This window comes from Carlito syrichta, unplaced genomic scaffold (genome assembly GCF_000164805.1).
Source record: "Carlito syrichta isolate Samal-C Ts95f unplaced genomic scaffold, Tarsius_syrichta-2.0.1 Scaffold313431, whole genome shotgun sequence".
Lineage (NCBI taxonomy): Eukaryota > Metazoa > Chordata > Mammalia > Primates > Tarsiidae > Carlito > Carlito syrichta.
Window position 1 is genome coordinate 77,542 of NW_007257527.1, and position 12,904 is coordinate 90,445.

The 12,904-nt window shown below is 36.7% G+C and overlaps 1 pseudogene; it reads left to right on the forward strand.

The window, feature by feature from the left end:
* The first annotated feature begins 9,068 nt into the window (after window positions 1–9,068).
* LOC103272992 lies at window positions 9,069–10,230 on the forward strand (annotated as a pseudogene).
* The last annotated feature ends 2,674 nt before the right edge of the window (window positions 10,231–12,904 follow it).

The following is a 12,904-nucleotide window of genomic DNA, read 5'->3' on the forward strand; positions in this document are numbered from 1 at the left end:
TAAAAAAAAAAAAAAAAAGACAAAATGACAGACATGGTGGAATTAATAGACAAGAACTTTAAAACAGCTATTATGAATATTACAAACATACTCAAAGGTTCAAAGGAAAATATGAACATCATGAGGAGAGAAATTGATGATATAAAAAGAATCAAATGGAATTTCTAGAGATGAAAAATGCAACATTGAAAATGAGAATTTCATTGAATGACATTAATGGCAGTTTACATACTGCAAAAGAAAAAAAATCCATAACATGAAGACATATAAAGAGAAATATCCAAAATGAAGAAAAGAGAGAGAGAGAGAGAGAGAACAGAAGCCAGAAGGGGTGGGAGGACAGAAAAAAATCTCTAGAGAAATAATGACTGAAAAATTTCCAAATTTGATGAAAGTATAAACCCACAGATCCAAGAATCTCTCCAAAAAACTCAAGCAACACCAAGGCCAAGCATAATCAAATTGCTAAAAGTCCATTCAGTAGTCCTCCCTTATTTGTGGCTTCATTTTCAGCAGTTTCAGTTACCCATGATCAACTGCTGTCCAAAAATATTCAATGGAAAATCACAGAAATAAGTAATTCATAAGTTTTAAATTGCATGCCATTGTGAATAGCAAGATGAAATCTCATGCCACCCCCAGCACCAGTTTTGAAATTATCTCTTTGTCTAGTGTATCCACACTGTATAAGCTGCCTGCCTGGTAATCACTTAAAAGCTGTCATAGTTATCAATTAACAACTGTCCTGGTCTCATGGTGTTTGTGCCCTAATTATCCTTATTTTACGTAATAATGGCCCCAAAGCACGAGAGTAGTGATGCTGGCAATGCAGATATGCCAAAGAGAAGCCATAAAGTACTTCCTTTAAGTGAAAAGGTGAAAGTTCCCCACTTAAGAAAAAAAATTTATCTTCTGAGGTTGCTAAGAGCTATGGTAAGAGTGCATCTTCTATCCGTGAAGTTGCAAGGAAGGAAGAAAAAATATATGCCAGTTTTGCTGTCTCACTTCAAACTGCAAAAGTTACAGCCACAATGTGTGATAAATATTTAGGTAAGTTGGAAAGGGCATTAAATTTGTGTGTGGAAGGCATAAATACAAATGTATTCTGCTTGACAGCAATCAGGTTTGATACTACTCATGGTTTCATGCATCTACTCTGAGTATTGGAACGTATTTCCCAAGGATAAGGGGAGACTACTGTATTACAAAGAAAATCTCAGAAGTAGCCAGATTTGAGGAGTAGGGAAGTGAATTGCTATCATTTATCTTACATCATTATGTCTTGAGACTTTCACAGAGAGGTGTTGCACCACTTTAAAACTAAGTTAAATGATGGTGCCCTCATTTAGAAAGCATCACTTTTATGCTTCCACAATCCTCAAATTGGAGTTCGCATTCATACTACCTTGACTGATCCAAAATCAAGAAACCCTTTTCAATATCTGGAACACTTTACACAAAAGTAGCCTTGCCACTTAACCATATCAGCATTCACAGATTTTATTAACTTTAATTGTAAGTTTAAAATACATGATATTTCCTATGATTGGTTAAACTTTCAGCACTTTTAGAGTTTTGACTCAATACTTTATTTTTCTAAATGTTTTGTCAATTTATAATAAAATGATGTTTTTGACCTTTATATTTTTATAAATTTATGATATAAATTATATTTTATAATGTATTCATAAATCTTTCATTTTATTTATTTATTTATTTATTGAGTTGGAGTCTCACTATGTCGCCCAGACTGGAGTGTAGTGGCCACTCCCGGCCACCACAGCCTCGACCTGTTGGGCTCCGGAGATCCTTCCACCTCAGCCTTCCAAGTAGCTGGAACAACAAGCGCGCGCTACCATGCCCAGCTAATTTTTTGATTGATTGTAGAGATGAGGTCTCACCAAGTTGCCCAGGCGGGTCTCGAAGCCGTGGGCTCAGGCAATCCACTCACCTCAGCCTCCCAAGGCGTGGGATTACAGGCTGAGTCACCGAGCCCGGCTAAATCTTGCATTTTAAGTCCATTAAGCATTTAGTCTTATTAACTATTTTTGAGCCTTTTGAACATATTTTTAAAATGAAAAACATTTAATATTGGTTCACAGTTTGCATTAAATAAATATAAAAATATTGGTATTATCATTTCATTGCCTTGGTAGCATTATAACTCAGAAGAGATTACCCTGCACTTCTCATCTTGAAAGAAAATATAATTAACTATCTCAGCACAATAAAAGGAAAAATCCTAAAGTTGGAAATAAACAAAAGATTTATTCTCTAAGGGCATGTAGCTTTGTTTCATTCTACTATTTTCTATTATTTAAAGTATATTAAAATTCTAAAAAAGTAAATGTTAATTTTTAGAAAGCTGATTGCAATTCAAATTTGTTTGTTCAATAATACTTCAAATGAATTTTGTCCTGTAGAAACATAATTAGTTTTTTCTGGGAGAAAAAAATAAAACCCAGTGTTTTAAATTTTAATTTAATGGCCTTATTCCAGTATTTTTTATAGTTACTCTAATATTTATGTGTGTTTTTATGTTTTCCAATTAGCCACAATATACCTCTAGTTTTCTCAGTTATTAATTAAATCAACCTTTGATATGGTCATGTTTTTAATTTTTTTGAAAACTATACTTTGATAGGCATCGTGTACAAAAAAAATCATGGGAAATAAAATTCATTTCTGCAAATAACAGTGAATGAATAAACAATCCACCTAATTTATGTCATTGGATCAATCAAACCGCATGAGATCCACTGACTACTCACAAGATTAGAATTTTTTTTTTTTGGTGCTATCCTTTGGATTTCTTCCACAAGAACGTCTAGACACTGGACACAGTCTCACCAGCTGAACCCTAAACCAAATACAGTAGTCCTCTGTACCCATCCATAGTTAATGGTGGTCCAAAAATATTAAGTAGAAATAATTCCATAAATAAACAATACATAAGTTTTACATTGTGTACCATTCTGAATAACATGATGAATTATTGAGCTGTCCCACTCCATCCTGCCCAGCACATAAATTATCCCTTTGTCCAGCATAACCACACTGCATTCCTGCCCATTAGTCATTGACATTGACATCATCTGCTCCTGACATCCAACCATCAGCATTGTCATGGCTCCACTATCCAGGATCACCCAAAAGCAGATGATCCAATGCTACGTTGCAAGCACCTCACTTCAACTCATCATGTAAGCATTTTATCATCTCACATCATCGCAAGAAAGGTGGTGACAGTACAGTAAGATATTCTGAGAGAAAGAAAGAGGTAGAGAGAGAGAAACCACATTGATAGAACTTTTATTATAGTTTATTGTCAAAATTGTTCTGTTTTACCATTAGGTGTTTTGTTAATCTCATACTATGCCTAATTTATAAATGAAACTTCATAATAAGTATGTATGTGTAGGAAAAAATATGGTGTTTATAGAGTTCAGTACTATCTGCAGTTTCAGTCATCCTTGGAACATCTTACATTGTATCCTCCATGGATAAAGGGGGACTACTGTACACAGATATTCTTCAATATATGCTTATCACTGTTGTTCATTTTAGAAAAACAGATGAACTTAGGAGAACAAACATGGGAAAACGACAAACCTAAGAAATCCTCCCAATTTGTCCCTTGTCCTTCATTTGTCCCTAACTTTCTTCTGACCAGTGATAGGAAGTTCTATTAGATCATTTACTTTTACAGGGACTTTGAAGCTCACAAAAGTTGTTCCTTCATCTCCCTGAGAACTATCTTAGACAAAGAGCATGTGGTCTTCTTTCTGTAGGAAGTCCTTCTTCTTAGCCCATGTTTTATGAAAGTAATTCTAGTTGAACAGAGAATGTCTCATTCCAACCTGTACAATACCTACTTCTTCAAGGACCCTGCCATATAAAGGTTGCTGTTATTGTCCGGTGGTAGTGGTGATGGTGGCTTTTCTCACATAACTGTTAAAAGATAAGGGTCAGAGTGGAGTCTTGGGGAGCGTAGAGTCTAGGACAGCAGCCTGTCTTTCTTTGGTGTTGGAGAATCAGTACTGCCTTACAATCCCAAGGGAGAGATTGTAAGGCTTGGCCCTTGTTTTCTAAGTGGCGTGAGAAAAATACTAGGAAAATGAACACAAATTAATATGAAAAAATTATCCTGCCACAGTAAATCAGGAATAGATCTGACTGACACTCACTCTGTTAACTGTACAAAACTGAAGTAATTGAATGATAAACAACTAGAAAGTGATATTCTGCCATCACTCAGTTTTAGGCCTTGAGTTAATGACTTCAGCAAGTTGGGCTTCTTATTTTATAAGTAAATAGCTTTGAGTCCAGCAAAAGGGGCTGGTTGTTCAAACAGCTGAAAGCAACTTGTACAGAATGTGTATAGAATTGCTAACTCACAGCAACGAATTCCATATATGTCCCTATGAAGCCTAGGGAACACAAACAAGGAAAGCTCATTCACATTTTTAGTTTTTCATAAACAAGGACGACAGACAAAGAGATGAGCTGCTGATGTTTTTCCATTTCATCTTGTGAACATTTCACTCTGGAAGCTATCACCAGGGCTAACTAAAGTCTTTGGGATTGCCATAATAAGACTGTTTTACAAGGAATGCAGCTCAACTGGTACTTACTTCATTACTGTTGACACTCCAAATGCATGCTGCACAGGGAAAGACATACTTCACAAGGGACTGAGACAATTCCAAATATGTACCCACAGTAATACCAGCTTTCAGTTCCCAAATGCCAAATGCCAAAGGAAGTGTTCCAGACGTATTTAGGCTCTAATTCACCTTCTTAAATTCAACACCATTGAAGTGACTAATAGAAAACACGTAGAATAATCCTTTATCACTATTCAAACAAGGTTCTGCCAATGTTTACTATTTCTACTGACCACATTTGGTGAGATATGTTCTTGCTACTTTATTTCCCATAACCCATGAACTGTTTCTAGTATAAGCAGTTAACACTGTAACGTCCTTGATTTCAGAGTTTAGGGTAAAGGTATTTAAGTAATTTTTCAACTACACATATTTAGTAAGACAATATAATCTCCACAATCACTACAAAGAATGTTGTGATAAACAAAAGGTACAACTTTGTCTTCGTCTTTAACAAAAGCAGCATGCTTCTGTTCTGAAACATTAGGTGTAGTTCTGGCTAATGCATTCTAAGAAATACAAGATAAACTCAGAAAATAGATAAAAGGGAATTATAAACTGTGGAAGGAATGTGAATAATAGGTAGTGGGTGGGAAGAAACTACATTATGAAAGAAAAACGTCTGGCATTTTTCAATCTGAAAGAGTGACAGTTTACTTGAATTCTTTAAAACTTACCAATGTATGGGAAACAACATCTTGTTCTTTAAACTTTAGTAATGTTAGAAATAAGAAATGTCATTTGAAGACTGACACATGAAGATTTAAGACACAGAAGACCAGTCATGGTGGTTCATGCCTATAATCCCAGCTCTTTTGGAGACTGAGGCAGGAGGATGGCTTGAGCCAAGGAGTTCAAGGTTATAGTGAGCTATGACCATGCTACATGAAAGAGAATACTTCACCCAAGCAAGGCAATGAATAATCTGATGCAATACAAAAGTAGTTTGAGTAGTCCTGCTTCCAAATTCTAAAATTTGGTGCAAAGTCCTCTTTATTTTATATTATTTGTATTGCTTTCTGTTCAAGTTTATAAATTCTTTAAAAATCCTTGTGGATTTCTTATTTATCAGTTGATCTTCAATTCCATTAGACAAAACAAATTGGCAAAGTACTTCAAGATAAGCCTTTGATGACTTGTGCTTCTCTTGAGACTGCTATGGAAGAATACTCTTATGCATCTTGGATACCCTATTATTTAATAGAAAAGAGGTGGCCAGGCAAGCCTTAAGATTCTTAAAATGGCCTCCCTCTGTTTGAGATGTTTTGTGATCCACTCTCTTACATCCTTCTGAGGTATTGAAAACAAATTATATAGACCCATGCTGGAAGCCATCTTTTCCACAGCCAAATTTAAAGTAAAAATTTTTTAGAAATTATCTTTAGAGAATCTGGGTTCAGGAAGCAATTTTACTTCAAAGCTGGCAAGCTGTGGATCTTTTATAGTTAAAGATTATTGTTAGCTCATCACTCTTGCTAATAGGCAATGAGCAAAAATATCAGGTGGCATTTTGAATATTTTGTCAAGAAATTTTCTTGACTGGATCATTGAGTTTAGCAAGTACATTTCCTCTTTGCCTCAGCATATAATTATGTTGGCAAACTCTGTGCTGTCACCCAACAAGGAGTCTCTTTCCTTCAGCTTCCTACAACATTTCCCTCAATTTCCTTTAAGGTTTCATCGAGAGCCTCAGGGAAATACATATTAAAACCACAGTGAGATAACACCTCACACATACCAAGATGGCTACAAGAAAAAAAGATAGTCAACTGCAAGTTTAGCAAGGGTGTGAGAAAATTTTAATCCTCATACACTAGTGGTGGAGATCTAAAACTTGTTCAACCACTTTGGAAAATAGTCCAGCAGATCCTCAATACATTAAGCACAGAGTTACTATATGTTCCAGCTAATTTACTCTTAGCTATCTACACAAGCAAAATAAAAATTATGTCCATAGAAAAAATTGCACATGAAGCATTACTCATAATAGACAAAAATGGAAACAACCCAAATGTCTATCAGCTGATGACTAGATAAATAAAATGGGGGCATATCCACATAATAGAATATTATTTGCCAATGAAAAAGAACAAAGTATTGATGTGTGATATAACATGGATAAACCTTGCAAACTTTATGCTAAGCCACTGGGGTCACAGATTGTATGATTTCATTTATATAAAATGTCCAGAATAGTCAAATCTGTAGGAATCAAAAATAGATTAGCAACTTCCTAGAGCTGTGGTGGAGGTGGATTGTGAAAAAATGGGGGGAGACTGCTCCAGATCTTGGGAGTTTTAGGGAGACATGAAAATGTTCTAGAATTAATTGTGATGATGGTTGCACAACTCTGAATATACAATAAACCATTGAATTGTACATGTTAAATGGGTAAATTGTATGAAATGTATAGTTCAATAAAGCTGATACACACACATACATATATACATCTAAAGATGTAAATTGGAGGCTTAGACAGAACAGTGATTGCTGCTTGATAGGTCAGAGGGGGTTTCATGGAGGAAGAGATATTTGAAGTTCAGGTGGCACTGGCGGAAAGGGAAAGGACTTCCAAGCACAGAGAACAGAACCTGCAAATACAAGGAAGTATGGAATAGTGTGGTTGAGTATGGCTTAAGTACAGATGCATATTGAGGACTTCAAGAAATGAGCCTTGGAGCTGGAGGAAGCTTTTGACTTTAACTCAAAAACAACGAGGCATTCCTGGAAGGCATTGAGAAATGGGTGTGAGGAGGTGACAGGATCATATTTGTATTTGTATTTGGAACAATCACTTTAACAAAATGAAGGAACATGAACCCACAGGCCAACTCCAGTAGGCAGAAAGGCTCAAGTGAAAAACAGTTCCCTAATTCAGGCAAGAATTAGAGGGTGGGAACTAAGATATTAGCTGTAGATGTTTAGCTATGAAGGAATTAAAATCTCAGAACTTGGTGAACAGAAGCATAGTAACTGGCATAGAGCATACAGTAAATATTTGCTAAGTGGAATTAGACCTTGGTGTAATTTTTACTGAGCTATTTGAACAAGGGAAAAATGTAAAAGGTAATCTAAAATGGCTAATGCTTCAAATAACATAATCTTTGTATATAATATCCCCTTGAAGGGAAAGAAATGATATATGACACAATCTATAAATGCATTTTTATGTTCTTAAAATCTGCAGAGGGGGCAAGTATGTGAAATCACTCATTTCACATTTCTTCTCAAAGAGCAACCAAATACATATATATTTTTAATAATGAAATAACCACCAAACCAAGGACTTTTTATGGATATTGTGAAGCTATTTTTATAGTTATGTTCATAGATCAGTATGATCAACAAGAAGCCTATAAATTTCTAGAGAAATAACTATGAAGTTTTCCACTAGCAGGCTGGGAAAAAGCACTAGCTGCTGTACAGGGTGTTTTTCTAGCATTATACCAGAATATTTTGGAGATACCTACATGTTCCTTGTTTGAATAAGAAACAGGAAGTTGGCAGTGGCCATCACTTCGCCTAAGTGCCTCTTCTTTTTCTTGCTTGTAATGAGACGTCAAGGTCATGAAATAGTGATGTCCACACTTCCTGATTCTCAGTCTCTAAGATACACAAAGTCATGGTTAAGTAAGTATCCTTCTCGTGGCAATCTCCTGACCTAGAACGTATACTCTTCTCCGGTGAGAAGATGCTACCTGTTCCACAGCAGTCTTTAAAAATTATTGCCTGAATTATTTGCAACATTGCACCATTAAATAGTTATTCAACTTTGCATATCTTTCAGAATTAAATCAAGGTGAAATCACTTGTCTATCACATATCAATAATTACAATGAACTTTGGATAGAGTATATTTTTTGTAATGTTTTTATGTTGATAACAAATTAAACCAATTAATTCAGAGCTCATAGTAATAGCAAGTATAAAGTGGCTTAATCAGCTAGACAGTTTTTCTCACCTTTTTCTAAACCTATATTTTACCAGCTTAAATTTGTAAAGGCTCTTTTCTATAGTTTGTATTTAAAAAATATTTTTCAAACATGAAATTATAAAACAATAAAAATGACATGTCTATGCATATATGCATAAATTCACACATGCATACAGATACTTTGCACATATTCTGATAACTGCTCTTGCCTAGCTGAGAATTACTATGATAGAGAATTTTTTAAATGCTTAGCTCAGTTCCTTAATTCATTAAAAAAATAAAAATAAAAAACAGAGAAAAGAAACAGGATAATGGTAAGAGAATGTTAGTATAAAGGCATTCTTATTAAAAAAAAACAATAGCCTTTCTGAACTACCCAGAGAAGGGTCCATACTTCCTTGCTCTGAATTCCTGACGTAACTTAAAGAGAAACTTTCATATTGTCCAAAGCACTTGATGTCCTGCAAATGAAGGAGGAGGATGTCCTCAAGTTCCTTGGAGTGGATACCCATGTAGGTGGCACCAACCTTGACTTCCAAATGAAACAGTATATCTATAAAAGGAAGAGTGATGGCATCTGCATCCTAAATCTGAAGACCACCTGGGAGAAGCATCTGCTTGCAGCTCATGCCAGTGTTGCCACTGAAAACCCTGCTGGCCAGGTGCGGTGGCTCAAGCACTTTGGGAACCCAGCACTTTGGGAGGCAGAGGTGAAAGGATTGCCTGAGCCCATGGGTTCGAGGCCAGCCTGGGCAATATGATGAGACCTCCAATAAATCAAAAAATTAGCTGGGCGTCGTAGCACATGCCTGTAGTTTCGGCTACTTGAAAGGCTGAGGTGGAAGGATCGCAGGAGCCCAGCAGGTCGACCGCTTGGATGGCCTTGAGCGTGCCACTGCTCTCCAGCCTGGGTGACGAAGTGAGACTCCAACTAAAGAAAAGAAATGAAAACCCTGCTGATGTGAGTGTCATATTTTCCGGGACTACTGTACAGCAGGCTGTGCTGAAGTTTGCTACTGCCACTGGAGCCACTCCTATTGCTGGCCACTTTCACTCCTGGAACCTTCACAAATCAGATCCAGGCAGCCTTCCGGGAGCCCCGTCTGCTGGTGGTTACTGATCCCAGGGCTGACCACCAGCCTCTCACATAGGCACCTTACGTTAACCTGCCCACCATTGCTCTGTGTAACACAGACTCTCCTCTGCGCTATGTGGACATTGTCATCCCGTGCAACAACAAGGGAGCTCTCTCAGTGGGTCTGATGTGGTCCATGCTGGCTCGGGAAATTCTGCACATGCATGGCATCATCTCCTGTGGACACCCGTGGGAGGTTATGCCTGATCTCTACTTCTACAGAGATCCCGAAGAGATTGAAAAGGAAGAGCAGGCTGCTGCTTAAAAAGCTGTGACCAAGAAAGAATTTCAGGGTGAATGGACTGCTCCAGCTGTTGGTTCACTGCTACTCAGCCTGAGGTGCAAACTGGTCTGAAGGCATGCAGGTGCCCTCTGTGCCAATTCAGCAGTTTCCTACTGAAGACTGGAGTTATCAGCCTGCCACAGAAGACTGATCTGTAGCTTTCACTGCTCAGGCCACTGAATGGGTAGGGACAACCACTGAGTTGTCTTAAGTTATTCTTCCACAGGCTCTTAAGCAACATGGAAATAAGGTTGAAGGAAAATAAACATCAGTTTCTAAAAACAAAAATTAAAGGGTTACAAATAGCCAAAATTAAAGAAGTCAGTTTTCTGAAGCTTCAATTTCTTTAAATAAATGATACAGGGTAATGTATTTCATCATTAGCAACCATCCTAATGCTTGATTTATTGTGGTGCCAATTAAGTTTATTCTTAAAAATAGTGAAAGAGATAGACTTCTGGAAAAGCACCTAACATTGAACTTTTCCTGAATTAAATAAAACTTAGGAAAAAAATCACACAACTTTGACATTTGTTGGTTTATTTAACATAAAGTTGGAATAAAATCAACTAGTATTTTCACTCACGTTTGACTCAGATAATCAATACAGTGTATCATCTTAATATTTTAATACACTGCTATATATTTTTATTTTTATTCTACTATAATTAATATTACATCTTGCTAACGGGTAATATTTATTGAGCTCCTACCATAAATATCAGGCAGTTGACTAAATATCCTTATGCTATTACACCCTCTTAAATATCTTCAATAAACCAAAAATGTGGGTGCTATTTTACTTCCCATTTCACAGGTAAGCAAAACTTTGGTAAGAATGTGACAGAGCCAGGTTCAGTGGCTCAGCCTGTAATCCCACGCCTTTGGGAGGCTGAGGTGAGTGGATTGCCTGAGCCCGTGGATTCGAGACCTGCCTGGGCAGCGAGACCTCATCTCTACAATAAATCAAAAAATCAGCCGGGCGTGTTAGCGCATGCCTGTAATTCTGGCTACTTGGAAGGCTGAGGCGGAGCCCAGCAGGTTGAGGCTGCTGTGGCCGGGAGTAGCCACTGCACTCCAGTCTGGGTGACAGAGTGAGATTCCAACTCAAAAAAAAAAAAAGAAAAGAATGTGACAGAGTTAGGTCTGGAATTGAGGCCCATCAGCCCCTAGATTAGACTTCTTGATGCTCACATATTTCTACTCCTTTCATTTATTTTTAGCTATGTTTTCTTGTGCAAAAAAAGTGGATATTGATTTCTTTGGTGTTTAGGACACTCAGTACATAGGCTCAAATATACAGACTAGGTCACAAAAAAACTATCTTGTTTTATATAGCCTGAAGTCTCAAGGGAATTTCATGAAGAGAAAGAAGAAAAGAACAGAAAGGAAATGCTGAAATTGAGAACACTAAAAAAATACACATTGCTTTGTGAGTACCTGTGACTGGAAATTTCTATCAAAGAAGTATTTTTCTCATGAAAAGATCTAAATTCAGGTTGTTACTAATTCTCCAAAATGCTTCCTCCTCTGCTCCCTTTATTTCTGCTATTAATTGAATAGTATAAACTATTTTAGAGAAACTTGCTTTGCAGCTAGCTCTGCTATAATGCAGCTAATACATTAACCAAGAAATAATGTAAATGGACTGTTAGACACAAATCTAAAACTTGTAGGAGGTTAAGCCTGTATAGGAAAAATGTCCCCCAAATCATGAGTGATCATGTCAACTGTATGATATATATGATACATTTCTGTTCATGGGTTAAGTTTCCTTCAATGTGATTTTGCTCCTTTAAAAATAATTTCTGTTAAATGTGTTTCCAAGATCTAGGGAATTGTGGGCCGTTTCATTCCTTTATCCTTCCCATCATGGGCATTACAAGCAAAATGGATCAAAGACTTTTCTAGGGAATTAATTCCCACTCTAAATGATTTAGGATCACACCTGACAAAACTGTGATGTTATTTGCATTCTACTTTCAGCTTCTTACACAACAAATGAAAAGCAACCACAGTAACATAATCATAAATTATATCCAAGTAAAAATTCACTTTTGTGAAATTTGAAAAACTTGTCTCAAATGCTGGTAAAATGAATAAATTAGTAAGTGGTCATTAAAATAAGTAATGTAAATAAGTAGTAAATAAAAATAATAGTAAATAAAAAATTAACTTGGTCATTAGGTCGTTCACAACAGATGTTCATTAAGTGTTGAATGACTGATTCTAACTGTGAAGTGATTTCGGAATGGAAAGGTAACAAAAATATGAATCCTTAATATTTGTCATTAAAATGCTTGTTTGTTCCTAAAAGTGGGAAGGGACCAGTTTAGGCCTACACTGTGTTCATACTAAAGTTCAGTCAAGGTAGCTTTGAATTAGTTGATTTAAAGCAAGAGAATTTTCCAGCATTGAAGGAGAGAAGGGGATGATATGGGCAGCAAAATGTCTCTGTCTCAAGAACTTTCTGCCCACGGCCAAGCCCCATGGACATGCTATTGAAACAGAAACCACCAAAGATGCTTTCACAAGAGATTTATATGAGAAAGGTGGATTATAAGCAATGCTGTTTGGCACCAAGGTTGTGAGGGGTAATACAGCAAGAGAAAAATGGTCTCTCCACTGGCACACAGCATGATATTTTAACTTCGGCTAATTGAGGCCCCCAGCAGAAGAGCAGGGGAGCACTGGGACCCTCGAGGAAGAAAAGAGGAAAATATTTGGAATTGACCTATAGGGACTGTTGTGGAGATGTATGAATAACTCCTGGGGACCACAGTATTCTTGGATGAGATTTAGGAGAGGGATGTACCTCAGCATACGACTGAAAGAGAGAAAAATGTATCTGTCATCATTAGTTCAATCCCATTTGTCATCATAGG